Source organism: Protopterus annectens, chromosome 1.part0, assembly GCF_019279795.1.
Source record: "Protopterus annectens isolate FY-2018-M chromosome 1.part0, PAN1.0, whole genome shotgun sequence".
Classification (NCBI taxonomy): domain Eukaryota; kingdom Metazoa; phylum Chordata; order Ceratodontiformes; family Protopteridae; genus Protopterus; species Protopterus annectens.
In genome coordinates, this window is record NC_056725.1 from 978,583,429 (window position 1) to 978,607,322 (window position 23,894).

The window sequence follows — 23,894 nt, forward strand, 5'->3', positions numbered from 1 at the left end:
GACATCAAGCACTATGCAGTTAGAGCACTAGTCATCAAATACTATGCTGTTTGAGAGCCAGTCATCAAACACTATGCAGTTAGAGTGCTAGTAATCAAATACTATGCAGTTAAAGTACTAGTCATCAAACACTATGCAGTTAGAGTGTTAGTCACAAACACTACGCTGTTAAAATGCTAGTCATCAAACAATATGCAGACAGAGTGCTAGTCATCAAGGACTATACAGTTCTAGTGCTAGTCATCAAGGGCTATGCAGTTAGTGCACTAGTCATCAAGCACTATGCAGTTAGTGTGCCAGTTATCAAATGCTATGCTCTTAGGGAGTTAGTCATCAAGCAGTATGCAGTTAGAGAGATAGTCATGAAACACTATGCTGTTATACTGCCAGTCATCAAACACTAGTGCAGATTGCCAGTTATAAAGTAGTATGCAGTTAGAGTGCTCTTCATGAAACACTGTGGTGTTAGACTGCTAGTAAAACACTATGCAGAGTGCCAGTTATGAAACACTATGCATTTAGAGTGCTAGTCATGAAACATTATGCAGTTAGAGTGCCAGTCATCAAGTCCTATGCAGTTATACTCCTAGTCATCAATCCCTATGCTGTTAGAGTGTTAGTCATTAAACACTCTGCAGTTAGAGTGCTAGTCATCAACACTATGCAGTTAAAGTACCAGTCATCAATCACTACACAGAGTGGTAGTCATCAAGCACTATACAGTTACAGTGTTAGTCATGAAGCACTATGCAGTTAGTGGCAGTCATCAAGCATTATGCAGTTAGAGTGCTAGTCATCAAACACTATGCTGTTAGAGTGCTAGTCATCAAGCCATATGCAGTTAGAGTGCTAGTCATCAAATACTATGCTGTTAGAGTGCTTGTCATCAAGCACTATGCCGTTAGAGCGTTAGTCATCAAGCACTATGCAGTTCGAGCACTAGTCATCAAACACTATACAATGAGAGTGCTAGTCATCAAACACTATGCTGTTAGAGTGCTAGTCATCAAGCAGTATGCAGTTAGAGTGCTAGTCATCAAACATTATACTGTTAGAGTGATAGTCATTAAACACTATGCATTTAGAGTGCTAGTCTTCAAGCACTATGCAGTTAATGCGCTAGTCATCAAACTTGCTGTTAGAGCGCTACTCATCAAACACTATACTGTTAGATTACTAGTCATCAAGCATAATGCAGTTCAAATGCTAGTCATTAAACACTATGCAGTTAGAGTACTAGTCATCAAACACTATACAGTTAGAGTACTAGTCATCAAAGACTATGCGGGTAGAGTGCTAGTCATCAAGGACTATGCAGTTAGATTGCTAATCATCAAAGACTATGCAGTTAGAGTACTAGTCATCAAACACTATGCTCCGAGAGTGCTAATCATCAAGCACTATGCAGTTAGTGTGCCAGTTATCAAACACTATCCCGTTACAGTGCTAGTCATCAAGCAGTATGCAGTTAGAGAGCTAGTCATGAAACACTATTCTGTTAGACTGCTACTCAGTAAACACTATGCAGAGTGCCAGTTATCAAGCACTATGCTGTTAGAGTGCTAGTCATGAAACACTATGGTGTTAGATTGCTAGTCATCAAACACTATGCAGTTAGAGTGCCAGTCATCAGGCACTATGCAGTTAGAGTGCCTGCCATCAAGCACTATGCAGGCAGAGTGCCAGTCATCAAGCACTATGCAGTTAGAATGCCAGTCATCAGGCACTATGCAGTTTGAGTACTAGTCATCAAACACTATGCAGTTAGAGTGCCAGTCATCAAACACTATGCAGTTTAGTGCCAGTCATGAAACACTATGCTGTTAGAGTGCTAATCATCAAGCACTATGCAGTTAGAGAGCTAGTCATCAAACACTATGCAATTAGAGTGCCAGTCATCAAATACTATGCAGTTAAAATGCTAGTCCTCAAACACTATGCAGTTAGAGTGCAAGTCATCAAGCACTATGCAGTTAGAGTGCTAGTCATGAAACACTATACAGTTAGAGTGCTAGTCATCAAACACTCTGCAGTGTGAGTACTAGTCATCAAACACTATGCATTTAGAGTGGTAGTCATCAATCACTATGCAGTTAGTCACTAAACAGTAGGCATTTATAGTGCCAGTCACGAAGCACTATGCCGTTAGAGTGCTATTCATCATGCACTAAGCAGAGTGCCAATTATCAAGCACTATGCAGTTAAAATGCTAGTCATCCAGCACTATGCAGTTAGAGTGCCAGTCATCAACCACTATGCAGAGTGCTAGTCAACAAGCACTATGCTATGAGCGCTAGTCATCAATCACGATGCTATTCGAGTGCCAGTCATCAGACACTATGCAGTTAGAGTGTTAGTCATCCAATACTATGAAGAGTGCTAGTCATCAAGCATTATACCGTTAGAAAGCTAGGCATCAAACAATATGCCATTCACATGCCAGTCATCAAGCACTATGCAGAGTGCTAGTCATTAAGTGCTATGCAGTTAGATGGCTGGTCATCAAGCACTATGCAGTTATAGTGCTAGTCATTAAACAGTATGCAGTTAGAGTGCTAGTCATTAAGCACTTTGCTGTTAGAGTGCTAGTCATCAAACATTATGCTGTTAGAGTGCCAGTCATCACCCATTATACAGTTAGAGTGTTAATAATCAAACACTATGCACTTAATGTAGTAGTCATCAAACACTATGCAGTTAGTGCATTAGTCACAAACACTATGCTGTTAGAGTGCTAGTCGTCAAACAGTATGCAGGTAGAATACTAGTCATCAGGTACTATGCAGTTTGAGTGCTAGTCAAACATTATGCTCTTCGAGTGCTAGTCATCAAGCACTATGCAGTTAGTGTGCCAGTTATGAAACACTATGCTGTTAGACTGCTAGTCATCAAGCAGTATGTAGTTAGAGAGCTAGTCATGAAGCACTATGTTGTTAGACTGCTAGTCATCAAAAACTATGCAGAGTGGCAGTTATCAAACATTACGCAGTTAGAGTGCTAGTTATGAAGCACTATGCAATTAGAGGACTAATCATCAGTCCCTATGCTGCTAGTGTTAGTCATCAAATTATGTGCAGTTAGAGTGCTAGTCATCAAGCACTATACAGTTAGTGCATTAGTCATCAAACACTATGCAGTTAATGTACCAGTCATCAAGTACTATGCAGTTACAGCACTAGTCATTAAGAACTATGCAGTTAGAGTGCAAGTCATCGAACACTATACAGTTAGAGTGCTAGCCATCAAGCACTATGCAGTTAGATCGCTAGTCATCAAGCACTATGCAGTTAGAGTGCAAGTCATCGAACACTATACAGTTAGAGTGCTAGTCATCAAGCACTATGCAGTTAGATCGCTAGTCATCAAGCACTGTGCAGTTTGAGTGCTAGTCATCAAGTAAGAACAAAAGAAGCTAAAGACACAGTATCCTGTGAAACCATAAAAAGCTGTTTCTTGTACCTGTTGCTTATTTTTGTTTTGAAACCTAAAAGCATAAATTACCTACAATGACAAGTAGAGGTTGAATGAGAGTGGTTAATTCCTACTGTATAGTCTGTGGTAGAAGGAAGAACTTTGTCAGTCTGAGAGGTATTTGTATGTTTCATATACAGCTTCAAAGGTATCACACAATAGTAAATTTTTCAACTTTAAGATTATGCTTTTTTATTTGCCTATAACGTTGAAGAGGCATTTAATTTTGTTATCTGGTTTTCTTGTGGCATAGAATGGCAGGTATGCAGTAATCAAAGGATAAACTGTCTCAAGCCATCATCCATGGTATGAGGACTTTTATATTGAAAATGCTTAAAATTATTTCTGCTTTTGATACTGCAATGACAGCTGTCCTAAATGTCAGCAAAAGGGTGATTATTACCAATTACATAACTGGTGAGGTAATTATTTTAGCATTATTCTTTATCATTACTAAGACTTGTTTTCCTTTAAGTACCCTTAGTACCTTTGTCATGTGAAGTTTCTTCATAAAAAAGTTCTTTTTCAGAGTACTTCATACACTTTTAAGGGTATTTCTGGTAGCCAAGGAATTGAACTGGTTACAGAATCATGCCTGTTTATGAGTGCACTTGATATCTGATGTGTAGTCAGTAATGCCCATAAAGCATAATACTTTGGGATTTGCTGAACTCAAAGGAGAGTAGCCAGAGGTGGACTCTTTTTTTATTGTTTGATATAATGAGCATCTCTCCTTTTCTGTGTGTGTGTGTATATATATATATATATATATATATATATATATATATATATATATATATATTATTGTGTCTTTCAGCTTATCCCGATTAGGGGTCGCCACAGCGGAACTCCGGTCCGCTAATGTTTGGTAGTGGATTTTTACGTGCTGAGTTACCAGCCCTGACGCACAACCTTCAATGAAGGCACACCCATTCACACATGCCTCCACACAGAAGACGCTCTAGCTGAGAATCGAACGGGACAACGTCTTCCTGTGAGGTGACAATGCTACCGCAGCACCACTATCGCAAGAAAAAACCTTTTTCACCCTGGAGAAAAGAACTGAGCTGAACGGGTGTTGAGCACTTTTGTTCTTTATTAGTCTCAAGAATGTCTTCAGAAAAAAAAACTGTAATGAGTGAGTACATAATGTGGCCATTAAATATAGTAAAGCAGTCAGAAAAAACAGCCAAAAAATTCACTGTTTAAGTAAAATATTAAAGCAAATATTTTCTGCAACCCATGTTTAAAGCAAACTGGTTAGTGTGAAACAAAGCACGGTGAAATTTAGCATAAACATGTTACTAGGATCAGAAAGAAAGTGGCTATTCAGAGGTTACCTGAGGCTACATAGTGCCTTTTAATGTTTACAGCATTATTCAAACCTGTGATTAAGTTAGCACCCAGAGAAAACTGCCATATAAGTTCATATGGTATTGTTGGAAGTTCAATAAAAACTAACGAAAGGAACTGGTGGCAACATAAACTGAGTAAACAAAAAAGCTGTTGTAATTCCTTGTCAGAAATTATCTGGCTGGTGAAAACAAAGTGGAGACAAAAACATTCCCCCGGATTCTCAAAAGCTTGCATGGAGTGCAAGATCAGTGCAGGAGCTCAAGCAGGCAATATGTCAGCCATGGGATCCAGGAACAGCCTGCAGGGGAGTGCATGAGCACTCCTGCACTAATCTTGCACGGACTAAGCCCTGGTATGCAACTCACCCCATTTGCAGGAGAAATATATGCAAATGAGGTGATTTTGCAATCCAGGAAGCTTGCAACAGTCCGTGCAGGACTAGTGTTATCTACAGAAATGTACTCGGTTAGTAACCGAGTACATTTCTGCAAAATCCAAAACGGAGCTGTGACAGCCCCAAATAAACACTGCATATCATGTGGTAAGCATGCCAATGGCCAAGTATAAGGCCATTGGCATTGCAAACAAAAAAAATTACAAAAATCAACTTTTTTTTTTTTTTAGCTGATCGCGGCTGTTTAAGAGTAGGGCAGTGGGGCGCAAATGGGAGCGGGGGGGAATAATGAAATAAACCTAAAATAAGCAGTCTAACTAAAATCACTATGCTGCCATGCAAGTCAATGACAGGCAGAAGACAACCTGGCCAGTGAGTAGTGGATGCTAAGGGGGAAGGCTCAGTGTGAGACATGTAACTATGCATTAGCAGGCAATCCTATGGAAATGAGGGGAAGGATAGTGAATCCCATTTTTCCCCAGCATGTGAGTAAGGTTGCAACAGTGTAAGAGTAGGAATAGCTTGGTGCAAGTCTAGGAGTTAGGTGACATCATGGGGTATGTGTGTCAGGCATACTGTAAGCGGATTTGAGCCCTGTGGCTCGGGATTGCTCCTAGCTTAGCACAACTAAGCTAGGGGGTGTGTCTAAACCTGCTTAGCACTCTGTACAAAGCCTAAGCGGGTGTGCGTGCTGTGCACTGGGTTTTACAGGAAGAGAAAAAAAAAGATAAACCATGAAATAGCAGCACTGTGCACATTTTAGCACTCCATTTGCACGGCGCGGACATGGGCTTAATCAGGAAGGCAATGAGGAGAGAAAACAGCAGTAGGAAGGTAATCAAGGAGAACTAGCTTAGCTGGCAGGTAATATGTATCAGAATCAGCCAATTACACAGGCAGCAAACCACCCCAGCCCAGAACACTACTATAAACTATGAAAACACCTTCCCCTCTGGTTTTTCCTACACTCTACACCTCCGGTGTAAACAAGCGGGGAACGTTTAACACTCAGTACAGCAAAATGGTAGGGGCTGCAATAGCTATCATACAACAACTTGTGGAAGAGGCTGAAGGTGGTGAGGATATGAATGCTGTCCACCAACCCACAGTGAGGAGACGGAGGAGAGTGCACAGACCCAGGGTAACCTACCAGGGGCTATATGAGCTGGAGATAGTGAAGCGCTATAGGGTGGACAGCGACCTCCTACAGCAAATTGTTGAGCTGTGCTGGCCACATCTGACACACAGAACTAAAAGAGGGGAACCCATCCCAATGGATACCAGGGTATGTGTAGGCCTAAGAATACTAGCTACAGGTACCTTCCAAAGGCCAACTGGGGATATGATGGGGATTTCACAGGCATCAGCATCCAGGGTACTCCACCAGTTCCTGGATGCCATGTCAGCACATGTCTGTGAGCACGTATATTTCCCCAACACCCGTGAGGCATTGGCCAGCAATATGCAACTATTCCACCAAATAGCAGAATACCCTGAGGTAGTGGGTGCTATAGACTGCATGCACATATGCATCAAAGCACCACCCGGTGAGCGGGGAAGTGTCTACATCAACCGCAAGGGCTTCCCCTCCATCAACTGCCAGGTTGTGTGCGATGCCCAGGGCATAATAATGAATGTGTGTGCTGGCTGCCATGGAAGCTATCATAATTCCCACATCTGGCATCTGACACAGCTGTACCAGAGATTTGCCAATGGGGACATCCCTCATGGTCACCTAGTGGGGGATGCTGGATATGCACTGGAGCCATGGCTGATGATAGCTATCGGAAATGCACACACACCCGAACAAGAACTCCATAACGAGGCACATGCACAGACCAGAATTATAGTAGAGCATGTGTTTGGGATGCTCAAGTCATGGTTCCAGTGCCTGGACACATCTGGTGGAGCCTTGCAGGACTCACCAGCTACTTGTACCCAAATTGTCCTTGTATGCGCCACGCTACACAATATGATCCTGCAGAAACAGCTGCAGCAGGAACAGCACAGGGCAGGGCCACACAGCCCCCCACCATTTCTAAGGCCTGCACAGGCACAGAGAAACTTGGAGGAGGAACAACCTGAGCCTGCCCCAGTAGGCAGAAGGAGGCATGCCCAGTATGCCCTGGCCTTGGCAAAGAGGCAACGCATAGCACATACACTGACACAGGAAGGACCCAGGGAATAACACCTCTCTCTGACTCTCACATACAGTAAAAGGGATGCCAAACATTACACTACCTGTGCCTAACCATGTGTAGGGAGTGCACTATGTGCATCCGACATAGGCAGCCCTGCAGCACCACCCTAAATACTGAGACACCCACAAGGTAAGTGACTCGCACATGCCAGTCAGGGAGGGTCACATACTCAACAAAAGTCATAGCTAGCAGGACAGGTGTAGATTAAACACAAACAAAGGTGGTGCTATGGCCTCTGAATGAGGCCTAAGGGTAACCTCCCCCCAGGCCTACACAGACAGACTACAGCAGGTCAGTCAGTGGGATGTCAGTTCTGAAGGATAGGAAGTCAGTAACTAATATGTAGGTAATTAAAAGTTAAGATCTGTAGTACACTGGTATGCCTCTACTCAGCATGAAAGGTAAGACAGATTGAAATGGAGTACCCGACATACTAGTACAGTCCTAGCCAATGTGTATAAGTGTCAGGTGTGCCCCCCCATTCCTACGTAGAAATATAGTAACAGTCAGGTTTGCCCCCCCCCACAATCCTATGTAGAAATGCAGAAATAGTCAGGCGTGCCCCCCCCATCCTACATAGAAATGCAGAAATGTAGAAATGCAGAAATGTTGTAACAGTCCATTGCAAATGATCAACAGATACCCTGCAGAGATAGCATGCTACTGTAAGTGTACAACACAATGATCAGCACTGCAGTAAAAACGACCTGGACTCGATCCACACATTCAATACAGATGGCCATACTGGGCATGCCCACACACTTAGAGAAATGAAGGCAATATCAGTCAACAACATACTGAAAGGTCATACTGGGCATGCCCACACACTTAAATACATGAAGGCCATGTCTGCAAACACCAGTGCACCAGACATATCTGGCAGCCGCAAATGTTAGTGCAGACACTCCTCAGTATGCACCACTCATGCTTTGCACACTCAGTGGATAGGAATACAGGTATATATGTAAGGACAACACACTATAATAAGCCAAATGTAGACATACATAGATATGTGGAAGAGGGTGACTGTGACAAGGAGCCATCCAGGCTTGTTCCACCCAGCACACAGGCAAAGGGCCACAACCACATGAGGGTCAGATGTCACTCACTGTAGATACTAGCCACCAGTATATGTCAGCATTACAGAGTATGTGGTGCACATGCCAGCTGTGCAACATGACTGTTCAAAGAAGTAGTCATCTAGCAGCTGTATACATGTACCTGTAAAATATGACCCAGGTTGTGCCCATATGTGGCATGTCAACACCTAGATGAATGGGTTATGGCCCATGCACACACACTGCCCTCCCCATAGCCCCACTATGACAAGCCTACTGAGGTCATCCACTCTGAAATACACCTTTGGGAGAGCTGTATCCCAGTAAACTCTGTGGCATGTCCCATAACTTCGTACTGCTGTAGTGTGATAAACTACTTAGGTAGGAGTTCTTACCCCAGCCTTGGCAACTGTGTTTGCGTGTGTCTGTTGACTCTGTCTGTATAGAAGGCAATGCATTTTAGGGTAGGCACACCCCTACAAGTTAAATGCTGTACTTTGGAAAGGTTGCTGATGTCATCCACCTAGAAGTACATCTCTGGGAAGGGTGCATCCCAGTAATCTCCATAGCGTGTGCCATAATGGTGTAGTGTGATAAACTAGTTAGGTAGGAGTTCTAACCCCAGCCTTGGCAACTGTGTGTGTGTCTGTCTGACTGTCTGTGTAGAAGGCAATGCTTTTTATGGTAGGCACACCCCCTACAAGTTAAATGCTCTACTTTTGTAAGGCTGCTGATGTCATTCACCTAGAAATACATCTCTGGGAAGGTTGTATCCCAGTAATCTCTGTAGCGTGTACCCTAACTGTGCACTGCTGTAGTGTAATAAACTAGTTAAGTAGGAGTTCTAACCCCAGCCTTGGCAGCTGTGTGTGTGTGTGGCTGTCTGACTCTGTGTGTGTAGAAGTCTCCAGTTCAGCTGGTCAATTTGGATATCTTGAAACAATGCTACAATTGTCTCATGTACACAGACAACCCTCTCCTCCTCCCAACAAACACAAATACTTGTGAGAGATGCAAGTATATAGCCAAACTGGAGGCTGAACTCTCTCAACTCAGGGCTGGCATGACCAGACAGGAGGAGATGGCAACCACACACACAACAATCCCAGTCCCACATAGACCTACCACAACTGCAAACCAAACACATAAAAACACAAAGACATACTCGGAGGCCCTAATAAAAAACTTACCAAAACAACAGAGGCTCCCAAAGCAGACACCCAAAAATCCACCACCTCAAAACAAAACACAGGCAACACATACTTCAATAAATCAGTGTGTCAACCAATCACAGCGCTTAAGGCCAAACACCTTGCCTGATACACTAGTAATAGGTGACTCTATAGTCAGACACACTGATGTCCCGCTGACCAGGCTGAACAAGGAGAAGGTGACTGTGAGCTGTCTATCGGGAGCTAGGATCCACCACATAACACACATACTCAAGTCACTCCAAAGCAAGTACAAATATGACTCCGTCATTGTCCATGCTGGTGTGAATGACCTGAGATGTACCTCCCTGGATTACATGAAAAGAGACATAGAGGAGCTCTCCGATTATGTAGCTCAGGCTGGTATGACCCTGACCCTGAGCAGCATCTTGCCCTCACCAAGAATGATACCACAATACAAAGACAAGATGATCAGCTTTAACAATTGGCTCAAGTACTGGTGTCATTCTAAGGGGATCCAATGTCTGTCTGCCTGGGATGACATGTTGGACAAGCCATGCTGCTTCATGAGGATGGCTTACACCTGTCACCTCTGGGCTTCCGGATATTGGCTAAGGCTCTTGCCACCCCCATAGTGCCTTTTTTAGGCAAGGCTCAAAAGACAAACCCACCTCCTTAGAAAACAATAATGGAAAAAAACTAAGGGTAATGCTGCTCAATACCAGAAGTCTAAATCTCAAGATGCAGGCACTTGATGCACTCCTCAGCATGGAGAACATCAACGTCTGTGCTGTAACTGAAACCTGGTTCAAGGCTCCTGAGAGCACCCCAGCATTACCAGGCTATACCTCGTATCATGCTTTTCGGCCCCAAAACCCGGGCCGAACCACAAAGTGAGGGGGAGTGTCCATATTCATCAAGGACACCCACACCTCCAGGTTAGTAGCAACACATGAAGCATCAGAGACCATACAGGTGCAACTAACCATAGGCAAAACTGCTATACAACTGGTAGCATGTTACAGACCACCCTCCCAATCTCAAGAACTCCACTCAGCCTTCCTGAAGACACTGGAGGATATGAATGTATCACAAAATACCATAATACTGGGAGACTTCAACTACCCAAACATAGATTGGGTACATTATTCTAGCCCTAATACCCTAGCCCAAAGGTTCCTGGAATTCATAAATTCAAATGCACTGGAACAATTAGTCACCTCTCCCACTAGGGGAGATAATATACTAGACCTGATCATCACAAACATGGGGACAAAATGCTCCACACCGGAAGTATACCCCTCACTAGTGAGATCTGACCACAAACTAATCACCCTGGATATACATATCCCACCTCCACCCCAGCACAAAAGACCACAGTGAAAAACTTCTCAAAAGCAGACTTCACTCTTCTTAAGACTGAGATGGTATCCTTTAAGCCCACTGTGCCAGTGGATACCACATCCCACAATGCCGAATCCTTCACAAATGCTTTCTATGGACATCTCCAAGAATGCATGGATCATGCAATCCCAAACAAATCCAAGTCCCTCTCCACCAAAGGTAAGCGTCCTGTCTGGTGGACCTCAGCCATAAACAAATTGTATAACAAAGAAGGAAGCTACTGCGTCAGAGCAAAATCCCATGAAGGGAAGACATCTCTGATCAACATTAGCAAAAAACTACGTTCTCTCATAAAAACATCCAAGGCCAACTTTGAGAGAAAAATCGCTAAGGACACTAAAGATAACCACAAAGCCTTCTTTGGCTATGTTAGAAACCTGGGCGGAAACCCTCAGATATGCTCAGAGTTGGTTCACAACAATAAAAAATACACTGAACCCACAGATATTGCCAACATTCTGGCTGACAGGTTCAGTGCAAATTTCTCCCCTCCTTCACCCCCAAAAGAAGAAATACTTATCCCATCTGAATGTAATCTCCCTGTCATCTCAGATGTCCAAGTGAGAACCGCCCTAAACAAAGCAAAAAACACAGCATCAATGGGACCTGACGGTATCCCGGGTTGCGTGTTACGTGAACTCCAAGAGGAGCTAAACCCACACATAAAAATGCTATTTAACCTTAGCCTTACTTTGGGATATGTACCTGAACACTGGCTTACAGCAACAGTGGTCCCACTCCACAAGGGGGGTGCCTCTACAGACCCTGGAAACTACCGCCCCATAAGCTTAACCAGCCTGGTCTGCAAAGCTATGGAAAGAATCATTATGGAACTCATAAACAGAGACATAGGGGACCTACAGACACTTGACCCCACCCAGTTCGGCTTTGTAAAGGGCAGATCCTGCCTTTTAAACCTGGTTGACTTTTTTGAAACAGTCACTAGAGCCATTGACGAGGGCAAAGCAGTCCATACAGCATACCTGGACTTGGCTAAGGCCTTTGACACAATACCCCACCCAGGCATCATAGATAAGCTCAACAGATTAAATATAAACCCTTATGTCACCAGATGGGTGGCAAACTGGCTAAAGGACAGAACCCATAAAGTTAAAATCGCTGGAGCAATGTCAGACTCAAAGCCAGTCACAAGTGGTGTCCCACAGGGATCTGTCCTGGGACCCCTCTTGTTCGGCATTTATTTCTCAGATGTTAAAGCAAACACGGGAGGGCTGTGGCTGACAAAGTTCGCAGATGACTGCAAACTAGGCGCCATAGTCGATACACCAGCAGACACACACATCCTACAAAAAGGCCTCACAGAAACGGACAACTGGTGCCGGAGTCACAGCCTTAAACTAAATGCCAAAAAATGTATAGTCATCCCCTTTGGGAAAAACAAAGTACCCATAAACTATCACATAGACAACAACCCACTGAGTACTGAAAAAGTAATCAGAGACCTAGGGACCCAAGTCGACAGCGACCTCTCATTTGATACCCACGTTGCCAAAGTGGTTAGAAAAACATTCTACCTTGCACACCTCATCATGAAGGGATTCACATCCAGATCCAAGGATGTCATTGTACCCCTATATTCCTCCCTCATCAGACCCATGATTGAGTACAATGCCCCATTTGGTATGTACCTCACCCGGCATTTGCAACAGCTGGAGAGACCACAAAAGTAAATCACCAAGAGGATCAAGGGTCTCCAACATATGTCTTATTCTGCCAGACTAAAGAAACTTCAGCTCTATTCAGTATCATACCGCCTGCTCAGAGGTGATCTCTGCCTGACGTACAAGGCCATGTCCAATCAGGATCTGATGGACATGCTCCACCTCAAAAATTCCAAGTCCATCAGGACCATGAGAGCTAAAGACTTAAACCTCGGCACAAGTATGAATAGGACATGCTGGAGGGATAGATTCATAACCCAGAGGCTTCCCATGCTTTGGAACAAGATCCCAGTTCATATTAGGCAGAGCCCCTCACTGACTCTCTTCAAAAGAAATCTTGATGAGTGGATGGGAGATCGTAAGTTTACCCCAGGGGTCACATCTGTGTCACTGCTAGACAGGGGCACAGTAAACTAATTCTATTATATAAGGGGATCTTCATTGTGTCACTACTAGACACAGTATTCTCAATTTATCCTGTACATTTTTGTACCATTTCATGGGGTGGCAAATGCCACATCACTATGGCTAGGCTTACAAATGCCCCAGGGCAGATAGCCTAGTACTACACTATGAAACTATGAAAATATGAAACTATGAATGCTTTTTAGGGTAGGCACACTCCCTACAAGTTAAATGCTCTACTTTGGTAAGGTTGCTGATGTCATCCACCTAGAAATACATCTCTGGGAAGGCTGTATCCCAGTAATCTCCATAGCGCATTCCATAGATGTGTACTGCTGTAGTATGATAATTTAGTTAGGTAGTAGTTCCAACCCCAGACTTGGCAACTGTGTGTGTGTTTTTGTGTGTGTCTGAGTCTGTCTGTGTAGAAGGCAATGCTTTTTAGGGTAGGCACACCCTCTACAAGTTAAATGCTCTACTTTGGTAAGGCTGCTGATGTCATCCACCTAGAAATACATCCCTGGGAAGGTTGTATCCCAGTAATCTCTGTAGTGCGTGTCCTAACTGTGTACTGCTGTAGTGTGATAAACTAGTTAGGTAGGAGTTCTAACCCCAGCCTTGGCAACTGTGTGTGTGTGTGTGTGTGTGTGTGTGTGTGTGTGTGTGTGTGTGTATATTTGACTCTGTCTGTGTAAAAGACAATGCTTTTTAGGGTAGGCGCACCTCCTACAAGTTAAATGCTCTACTTTGGTAAGGCTGCTGATGTCATCCACCTAGAAATACATCTCTGGGAAGGTTGTATCCCAGTAATCTCTGTAGCGCGTGCCTAACTGTGTACTGCTTGCAGTGTGATAAACTAGTTAGGTAGGAGTTTTAACCCCAGCCTTCGCAACTGTGTTTGTGTGTGTCTGTTTGTGTAGAAAACAATGCTTTTTAGGGTAGTCACACCCCCTACAATTTAATGCTCTACTTTGGTAAGGCTGCTGATGTCATCCACCTTGAAATACACCTCTGGGAAGATTGCAGCTCAGTAATCTCTGCTGGGTGTCCTGTAACTACGTACTGTTGTAGTGTGATAAAGTAGTTAGATAGGTGTTCTAATCCCAGACATAGCACGTGCTTGTGTGTCTGCCTGAATCTGTCCGTGTAGGGAGCAATGCTTTTTAGGGTAGTCACACTCCCTACAAGTCAAATGCTCAACTATGGCAAGACTGCTGATGTCATCCACCCAGAAATACACCTCAGGGAAGGTTGTAGCCCAGTAATCTCTGTAGCGTGTGCCATAACTTTGTACTGCTATAGTGTGATTTAGAACTCTGGTAGGGTTCTATTTCTATCCATGGCAGTTCTGGAGGTTTTGTGTGTGTTTCAATGTCTGTGTAGGGAGCAATGCATTAGAGGCTAGTCACAATCAGTACATTTCAAATGTCGTACTTTGACAATCCTGCTGATGTCATTCATTGTGAAATACACCTTTGGGAAATGAGATGTCCGGTAATCCTTGTGGTGCGTCGTATAACAGCTCCATGCTGTAGTGCCATATAGACCTCTGTTAGGGGTTCTATAGCCACTCACGTTGGCTGTGGATGTTTTGTGTGTGTTCCAATGTCTGTGTAGGGAGCAATGCATTTTAGGCTAGTCACACTCAGTATATGTCAAATGCTCTACTTTGGCAATCTTGCTGATGTCAGCCAATGTGAAATACAGCTTTGGGGAAGTGGTTGTCCAGTAATCCCCATGGTGCGTCCTATAACAGCTCCATGTTGTAGTGTGATATAGACCTCTGTTAGGGGTTCTATACCCACTCAAGTCAGCTGTGGATGTTTTGTGTGTGTTCCAATGTCTGTGTAGGGAGCAATGCATTTTAGGCTAGTCAAACTCAGTAGATGTTAAATGCCCTACTTTGGCTATCCTGCTGATGTCAGCCAATGTGATATACACCTTTGGGGAAGGAGTACTCCAGTAATCTCCATGGTGCATACTATAACTGCATAGTACTGTAGTGTAATAAACTAGTTAGGTAGGGGTTCTACTCCCAGACATGATAGGTGTGTGTTTGTGTGTGTGTTTGTAACTCGTATCCTGTGTGGAGGTGGGTGTGAGTGTGTGACACCTGGGCCCAATGTGGAGCGGGTTTTGCAAATTTCTTATATGGTGACCCAAGTATATATCACAATGTCCACTGTACAGGGATAATAGATGTGAAATAGCTGAGAGGCTGGGGTGCAAATCCATACCCATATATGTGACAATGTGACATCAAGGCCAGGCAATCACAGTTAGCAACCCCAGTATTACACAGAGCACACTCTCAACCCATGTGTCATACACACACACACACACACACACACACACACACACACACACACACACACACACACACACACACACGCCGAGGCAACAGCAAATATGTGTGTAGTACACTGCATATTGGTGACTGATAGTAACTATGGAGTGAATGCAGTGGCCTACTGAGGGCATGGCACCCTGTCCATCTGTCCAATAGGCACATATATGCAAACAGTGCACCTTCCCCATGTTCCCCACTGGACACATGCAACACCTGTGGTGCCATCACAAAGGACATACCATGCCTGAAAACATGCCCTGTATGGACAGATGCCACTGACACCAGGCAATGCCATTAGCATGCTATAAATGTAGGTGCAGGGGTAAGTTCCTGCCACAGGTGGCCAAGACTGGCACATCTGATGATAATCTGTGCGCACAACAGGTGTCTGACACCCCAGGTACAGTTCCACATGTCACTGTGCATGCATGTGGGAGGTGTGCACATCCCAGACACTGTCCATGTTATGGGCAACAGAACGCATACATGGCTAGCAATGCACAGCATTGGCCACATGCAATAGTCACCCAGGTGACTGGATGATGGATACAATACCCACCTGTGTGGGCAAATGCAGAAACCACAGCCCAGCACCACAATGCAGATGATTGTCATGCGGCCTGATGCCAAGGTGTACCCATCACCTAACCTTGTATAGCCATCTGGCACAGTCGACCACCAAATACCTGTGCATAAATGCACCCATACATGTCAGTACTGGCACCCTGTGTGTTTGTGTGTGTGTTGTATGATGCGTATGATCACATCCACATTCATTACAACCTCCAGTGGCATACTGAAGCATGCTGTCTGATGCCAGACACCTCCCCATACCTTTTGCTCATATAACCTCCATATGACCTGTGTGGTGCATGTGATACCTGCACAGTAATGTGTTGTGGCAATCTCACTAGTGATGAGCTATACCCCTGGCCCTGCCAAGTGTGTCAATGTGTGTGCATCCCTGTGAGAGTGTGGCTGTGTTGACGCTGGCACCAGTTCATGTGGACAGGCAGGTGTACTTTACCTACTGTATATCTATTATATCCTTGTTGTAGATGTCACTCACCATCACATATATGTTCTGAGGGCTCCACAAAAGGTAATCTATGTGGTGCATCCAATAACTGCATAGGACTGTGATAGCACTACATATTCATCAGGGGTTTGATACTCTGTGCTGGCAGGTGTGTGACACAAACATGCTTAGGTTTTACTCTTCTACCCCTCCCTGACTTGACAATGCCTCTGTCTGCCTCTCTCACTCCCTCACTGGTGGATGTGGAGACCTACACCTGCTTTTCTTAGGCAGCAGCATGTGCATTTTAAGTGATGCTCATGATCAGCTGATGGCCGCTGCATGAATTGCAGCCTTCCCCTAGCTGATTGCATGTTGAACAGCTGTGGTAACATTCCCATAGACAATTGCATGAAACCACACTCCAATATCTAGGAACATCATGTTGGTGTTGAGCCTTTTCATTCATTGTGAGCAGGAACTAGATCTATTGTCTGGCAAACAGCATCTCAGATGGATTGGGGATTTACCTTTAACAACATACACTGTGGAAACAGGGCAACACACCGGAGGGGGATGTGCCTGACCTGATTACAGACTGTAAGTGCTGCTATACTGCATTTGGAGTAATGTTGGTTTAACAGTGTGTTTATGGATTTGGCTGTCCTACATGTTTTAATACCTGCCATGTCAGTTCTATGTTTATGAGGAATCCCCATCTGTAGGGTCATCTGCAGACTGTGCATTTTGTTTCATGTGTTACCCATAGAGCATCTATCTGTGAACTGCAGAAGGTAGTGTGAGGATAGCAGTCTGTAGATGGTGAAAGCCATGACAGTTACTGACCTAATATCCCTCATAGGACATATATTGCAACAAACCCTATTACAGGAGGAGAGGCTGGACCCTGCCCTTCTGAGCTGGGAATTTCTGGTTAAAGGCTTATAGTGCCTGCATATTTGAACTGCTTCTTACTGAAATTGGTACACCTTGTTTGCTGTAGCATAGACTAGATCCAGGCCTGCTGAATCTAGCTTTGTTTGTATAACTTGAGCACTAATCCAGGCATTCTTTAAAGTATTCAACTGTATTTATTACTGCTTGGTAGTAACTTGATTAAAGTGTAGCTATCATTCTAAGTCTTTTGGATTAAGCACTTGGGCTTCAGACCAGTTGTTTTACATTAGGAAGGTTTGTGGCCTGCACTGTGGTGGCAGGACAGGTAGCTTACATCCTTCTAAGTTGGGAACTGCTGATTGAGGGCTCAGTGTCTGTTATTCTAAAAGTGTATAAGTTCTGGTTTAAGCACTTGGGCTTCAGGCCAGTTATTTTACATTAAGAAGGTTCGTGGTCTGCACTCTTGTGGGAGGAGAGGCTGGACTCTGCCCTTCTGAGCTGGGAATTTCTGGTTAAAGGCTTATAGTGCCTGCATATTTGAACTGTTTCTTACTGAAATTGGTACACCTTGTTTGCTGTAGCATAGACTAGATCAAGGCCTGCTGAATCTAGCTTTGTTTGTATGCTTGTTGTTGTTTACTTGTTATTTCCCTGAAACGCTAATTCCACCTAAAATCAGCTTTTCAGCACTTCTGTGGATCCCTAGTGATATCTGCATTGCTTACTGTACTTATTTCCTTGTTTCACTTGAAAGAAAGTTACTGTTTGTCGTTTTTGCATTTAAGTTACCTGTAACACATTGCATTTAAGTTACCTGGCACTTGCTCACTAAAGCAATTATATAAGTCAGCACTAAAAATTTAAAAGCACTACACCCTTACAAACTCCCCTTGAGTACTTTGTTCCCCATTGGCCCTTTTTTCAATTATAAAGGAATTCCCAATACTATTCTAGCATGTCCAAAGGTCAGTTGTCAATCTCCTCTCCGGTCCAGCTGGTGAATGTGGGAATCTTGAGGCAATGTTACAACTGCCTCATGTACACAGACAACCCTCTCCTCCTCCCAACAAATTCCAACACATGCGAGAGATGCAACCATATAGCCAAACTGGAGGCTAAGCTCTCTCAACTCAGTACTGGCATAACCAGTCAGGAGGAGAGGGAAACCACACTCACTACAATTCCAGTCTCACATAGACCTACCACGACAGCAAACCAAACACATAAACATACAAAAATATACTCGGAGGCTCTAAATAAAAATCTGCCTAAGCAGCAGAGACCTCCAAAGCAGACACCCAAGCAAACGCTACCCCAAAACAAAACACGTTCAACATATAGCTCACAAAGCCAGTGTGCTGAACAGTCACAGCCCTTAAGGCTAAACAACACACCTGATACACTTGTAATAGGTGACTCTATCGTCAGGCACACTGACGTCCCGCTCACCAGGCTGAACAAGGAGAAGGTCACTAGGATCCACCACATAACACAAGCACTCAGGTCACTCCAAGGCAAGTACAAATATGACTCAGTCATTGTCCATGCTGGTGTGAATGACCTGAGACGTACCTCCCGGGACTACATGAAAAGAGACATAGAGGAGCTCTCTGAGCATGTAGCCCAGGTCGGTATGACCCTGACCTTGAGTAGCATCTTACCCTCACCAAGAATGATGCCACAATATGAAGACAAGATGATCAATTTCAACAATTGGCTTAAGTATTGGTGTCATTCAAAGGGGATCCAATGCCTGTCAGCCTGGGATGACATGCTCGACAAGCCATGATGCTTCGCTAGGGACGGCTTGCACCTGTCACCCTTGGGCTTTCGGATATTGGCAAAGGCTCTTGCTACTCCCATAGTGCCTTTTTTAGGCAAGGCTCAAAAGACAAACCCACCTCCATAGGTATCACAAGGGATAAGAAACTAAGAGTAATGCTACTCAACGCCAGAAGTCTAAACCTCAAGATGCATGCACTTGAAACTCTCCTTAGCATGGAGAACATCGATATCTGTGCAGTAACAGAAACCTGGTTCAAGGCTCCTGAGAGCACCCCAGCACTACCAGGTTATACCTCATACCATGCTTTTCGGCCCCAAAACTTGGACCGAACCACAAAGGAGGGGAGTATCAATATTAGTCAAAGATACCCACACCTCCAGGTTGGTGGCACAGCGAAGCATCAGAGACTATCCATGTGCAACTAACAGTGGGTAAAACTGCCTTCCAGTTTATAGCCTGCTACAGACCACTCTCCCAAACCCAGGAACCCCACTTGGCCTTCCTGAGAACACAGGAAAATATGAAGGTCTCTCCAAACACCATTATATTGGGCGACTTCAACTACCCAAACATAGACTGGGAGCATTACTCTAGCTCCAACACCCTAGCCCAAAGGTTCCTAGAATTTATAAACTCAAATGCTATGGAACAACTTGTTACCACTCCCACAAGCGGGGAAAACATACTGGACCTGATCATCACCAACATGAGGACTCTATGCTCCAGACCAGAAGTGTATTCCTCACTGGTAAGATCAGACCATAAACTAATCTCACTGGATATTCACATCCCAACCCCACCCCCTGCCCAGAAAACCACAGTGAAAAACTTCTCTAAAGCAAATTTCACACTCCTCAAAACCGAGGTGGAATCCTTCAAAGCCCCCGGGCCTGTGGAAAATACGGCCCAGACCACAGAATCCTTTATAAACGCATTCTATCAACACCTTCAGCAATGCATGGATCATGCAATCCCAAATAAAACCAAGACCCAATCCTCCAAAGGCAGACGTCCTGTCTGGTGGACCCCAGCCATAAACAAACTATACAATAGAAGGAGGAAGCTACTACATGATAGAGCAAAATCCCAAAAAGGGAAGGCATCTCTGATCAGTATTAGCAAAAAACTATGGGCACTCATAAAATCATCTAAGGCCAGCCTAGAGAGAAAAATTGCACAGAAAACTAAGGATAATCACAAGGCTTTCTTTAGTTATGTTAGGAACCTGGGTGGGAATTCCCAGATATGCTCAGAATTAGTCCAAAATGACAAAAAATACACTGAACCCACAGACATTGCCAACATCCTAGCTGACAGGTTCGGCGCAAACTTCTCCCCCCCTCCCCACCAAAAGGGCAAATATCTATCCCAGCAGAGTGCTGCCCCCCTGACATCTCAGATGCTCAGGTAAGAGCCGCCCTCTCCAAAGCAAAAAACACAGCTTCAATGGGACCAGACGGTGTCCCGTGCTGCGTCCTACATGAACTCCAAGAAGAGCTAATCCCAAACATAAAACTACTGTTCAACCTCAGCCTTACTACAGGATATGTACCCAAAGAGTGGCGTACAGCAACAGTGGTCCCTCTCCACAAAGGTGGTGCCTCAACGGATCCTGGAAACTATCGCCCCATAAGCCTGACTAGCTTGGTCTGCAAAGCTATGGAAAGGATCATCATGGACCTCATAAATAAAGATATTGGTGACCTACAGACACTGGATTATACCCAGTTCGGCTTTGTTAAGGGCAGATCCTGCCTCTTAAACCTGGTCAATTTCTTTGAAACAATCACCAAGGCCATTGACGAGGGGAAGGTGGTCCACACAGCCTACCTGGACCTCGCAAAAGCCTTCGATACAATACCCCACTCGGGCATTATAGATAAGCTCACCAGCTTAAATATAAACCCCTATGTCACTAGATTGGTTGCAAACTGGCTCAAGGACAGAACCCACATGGTTAGAATTGCTGGAGCCATGTCAGACTCCAAACCAGTTACAAGTGGCGTCCCACTAGGCTCAGTCCTGGGACCTCTCTTGTTCAGTATATATTTCTCTGAGGTACAGGCCAACATGGAAGGACTGCGGCTGACCACATTCGCGGATGACTGCAAACTGGGCGCCATAATCGACTCTCCAGCCGACACAAGCATCCTCCAAAAGGGCCTCATAGAAACAGACAACTGGTGCCAGAGCCATGGCCTCAAGCTAAATGCCAAAAAGTGTATAGTCATCCACTTTGGCAAAAACAAAGTGCCCACAAATTACCACATAGGTGGTAATCCATTAAGTATGGAAGAAGTAATTAGGGACCTGGGGACCCAAGTTGATAGCAATCTCTCATTTGACAACCACATGGCCAAAGTGGTTAGAAAAACATTTTATATAGCCCACCTAATCATGAAGAGATTCACATCTAGATCAGGGAAGGTCATTGTGCCTCTTTACTCATCCCTCATCAGGCCCATAATTGAGTACAATGCCCCTTTTGGGATGTACCTTACCAGACACTTGCAGCAAATGGAAAGACCCCAAAAGTACCTCACCAAGAGGATCAAAGGGCTCAAACAGATGCCATATGCTGCCCGGTTAAAGAAACTCCAGCTCTACTCAGTGGCATAACGCCTGCTCAGAGGTGATCTGTGCCTGAAGTATAAAGCCATGTCCAACCCAGAATTAATGGACATGCTGCACCTCAGAAAATCCAAATCCCATCGAGCTACGTGCTCAAGAGACTTAAACCTCAGCACTGAAATAAATAGGACATGCTGGAGGGACAGATTCATAACCCAGAGGCTCCCTTCACTCTGGAATAAAATCCCAGTTCAGGTTAGGCAGACTCCCTCATTGACTCTCTTCAAGAGGAATCTTGATGAGTGGATGGGAGATCGTAGGTATACCCCGGGTATCACTTCTGTGTCACTGTTAGACAGAGGCACATTATACTAACTTCGAAAAAGGGCATAGCAAAATTAATTTAAAATGGGTGGCGAAAGCCAAACACACTCTGGCTAGGCTTATAAATGCCCTAGGGCAGATAGCCTAGTATGAACCTATGAACAGTAAATGTATGCGGTTAGCACAGCAAAATGTCAATATTGGCCCTGTGTATATTCTTCCAGCCACAACTCTGTCAACCTTTGTACATATGTCATGCATTAAGAGGTGCATATGTGCTGTACACCATCATTAGTGTCATCATATCTGATAACAAGCCAGTGAGATATCAGACTGCTACACATGTTATATACAGTAGGGGTTATATTTGATGACATGACCTGGACATTCTGTGGTTGTTTGTACAGTACTGAGGTCTGTGTACTTATGGTAAATGTCGACAGTGTGTGTATTGTTAATATGTACCTTGGCCTGTGTACAGACTGTGGTAGATGTCATCGTCCTAGGTCCCGTCCTATCTGATGTTACATGCTGCTCCACTGTATGTTACCATATTGGCTTACATATTTGTAGGGCCATACACACACATATCCCATACCACAGATGAGCATCAGACCACACTGTATAGCGGCCCAGTATATGTAGGGTTAGTGTGTGAGTGGCACATATGAGAATGGTGTTGAATGGATAGTTCATATACTGTAATATTATGCTAGCTTATCATATGTGGCTGTGGCAGTGTTCACACTGGTTGTGGTTATGCACTTTCACACAGGTGTATCTTAACCTGTACTGTGACATGCCTGTATAGCCTGCTATATATGCAGGTATATGTGCATTCCCCCACAGGAGATGTAGGCCAGTGTTGATCCAGTCTGCCTGTAGCCTGCACAGTGCTTTTTTACATGCCTAGCAGCTTAGTGAACTTACCCAGTGAGGTGTCATGTCCAGATACTTTCCAGATGTACTGCTGCTGGGCCTTCCTTAACAGTCATGTATGTCAGACAGAGTGGTGGGATGCTGTACAGATGTATGTCAATATCTAGTGGGTAGTATGTGGCCGTGGCACCTCTGTACCAGCAGTTATTATGTGTCAGGACAGACAGAGGTGTGTGAATGCATAACCTATGGGGGCAAATGTGTATCAGTCGTTATGTGTTATACCCATCTACATGAATGTTAACATCCATATTGTCGGGCTTGGTCCTCATGTTCTGCACTAAGGGGTTCTGTGTATACCTCTGGACTGTACAGAGTGTGTCAGAATGTCCACATCTATTGGCCAATATCTCTGCTGTAGTCCCCAGGAGCATTACGTGCTTGCAGAAGTACTGTACTATGATGTCCTTAGGATGTCTGTCAGTAGCCAATGGCGCACATGTGAAAAGCAGATGTGACCTCCCACACACACCATTTCTGTGAAGACAATCCCTATTACAGCAGCGATAGTCTGTTAATATACCTGCTATACATGCCTGACATCCCCTTGCACTACGAAGGTGGGACTATAGGGACTGAGGTAGGGCTACACCCCATGTTCAGGACATATGGTGAATATATATGTACATATGATTATCCAGATATCTATATAGATATTTACACATGTACATAATGACATATGTAGATGGGTGTGTATATGTATATAGATATACATATACACATCCAGATATATACCTATACAGAGAAGTATATAGCTACATATATACAGATAGAGATACAGATGCACATATATGTATACCACGCTGCCATGCCTGCCAGCAGTCCACTGCTGTTGTATCCCCCACACATATGGTGGGGCTGGGGCC

At 44.3% G+C, this 23,894-nt stretch overlaps 1 pseudogene; it reads left to right on the forward strand.

Annotated features, from left to right (window-relative positions):
* The first annotated feature begins 1,807 nt into the window (after positions 1–1,807).
* Positions 1,808–23,894, forward strand: part of LOC122799123 — a 153,461-nt pseudogene continuing 131,374 nt past the window's right edge.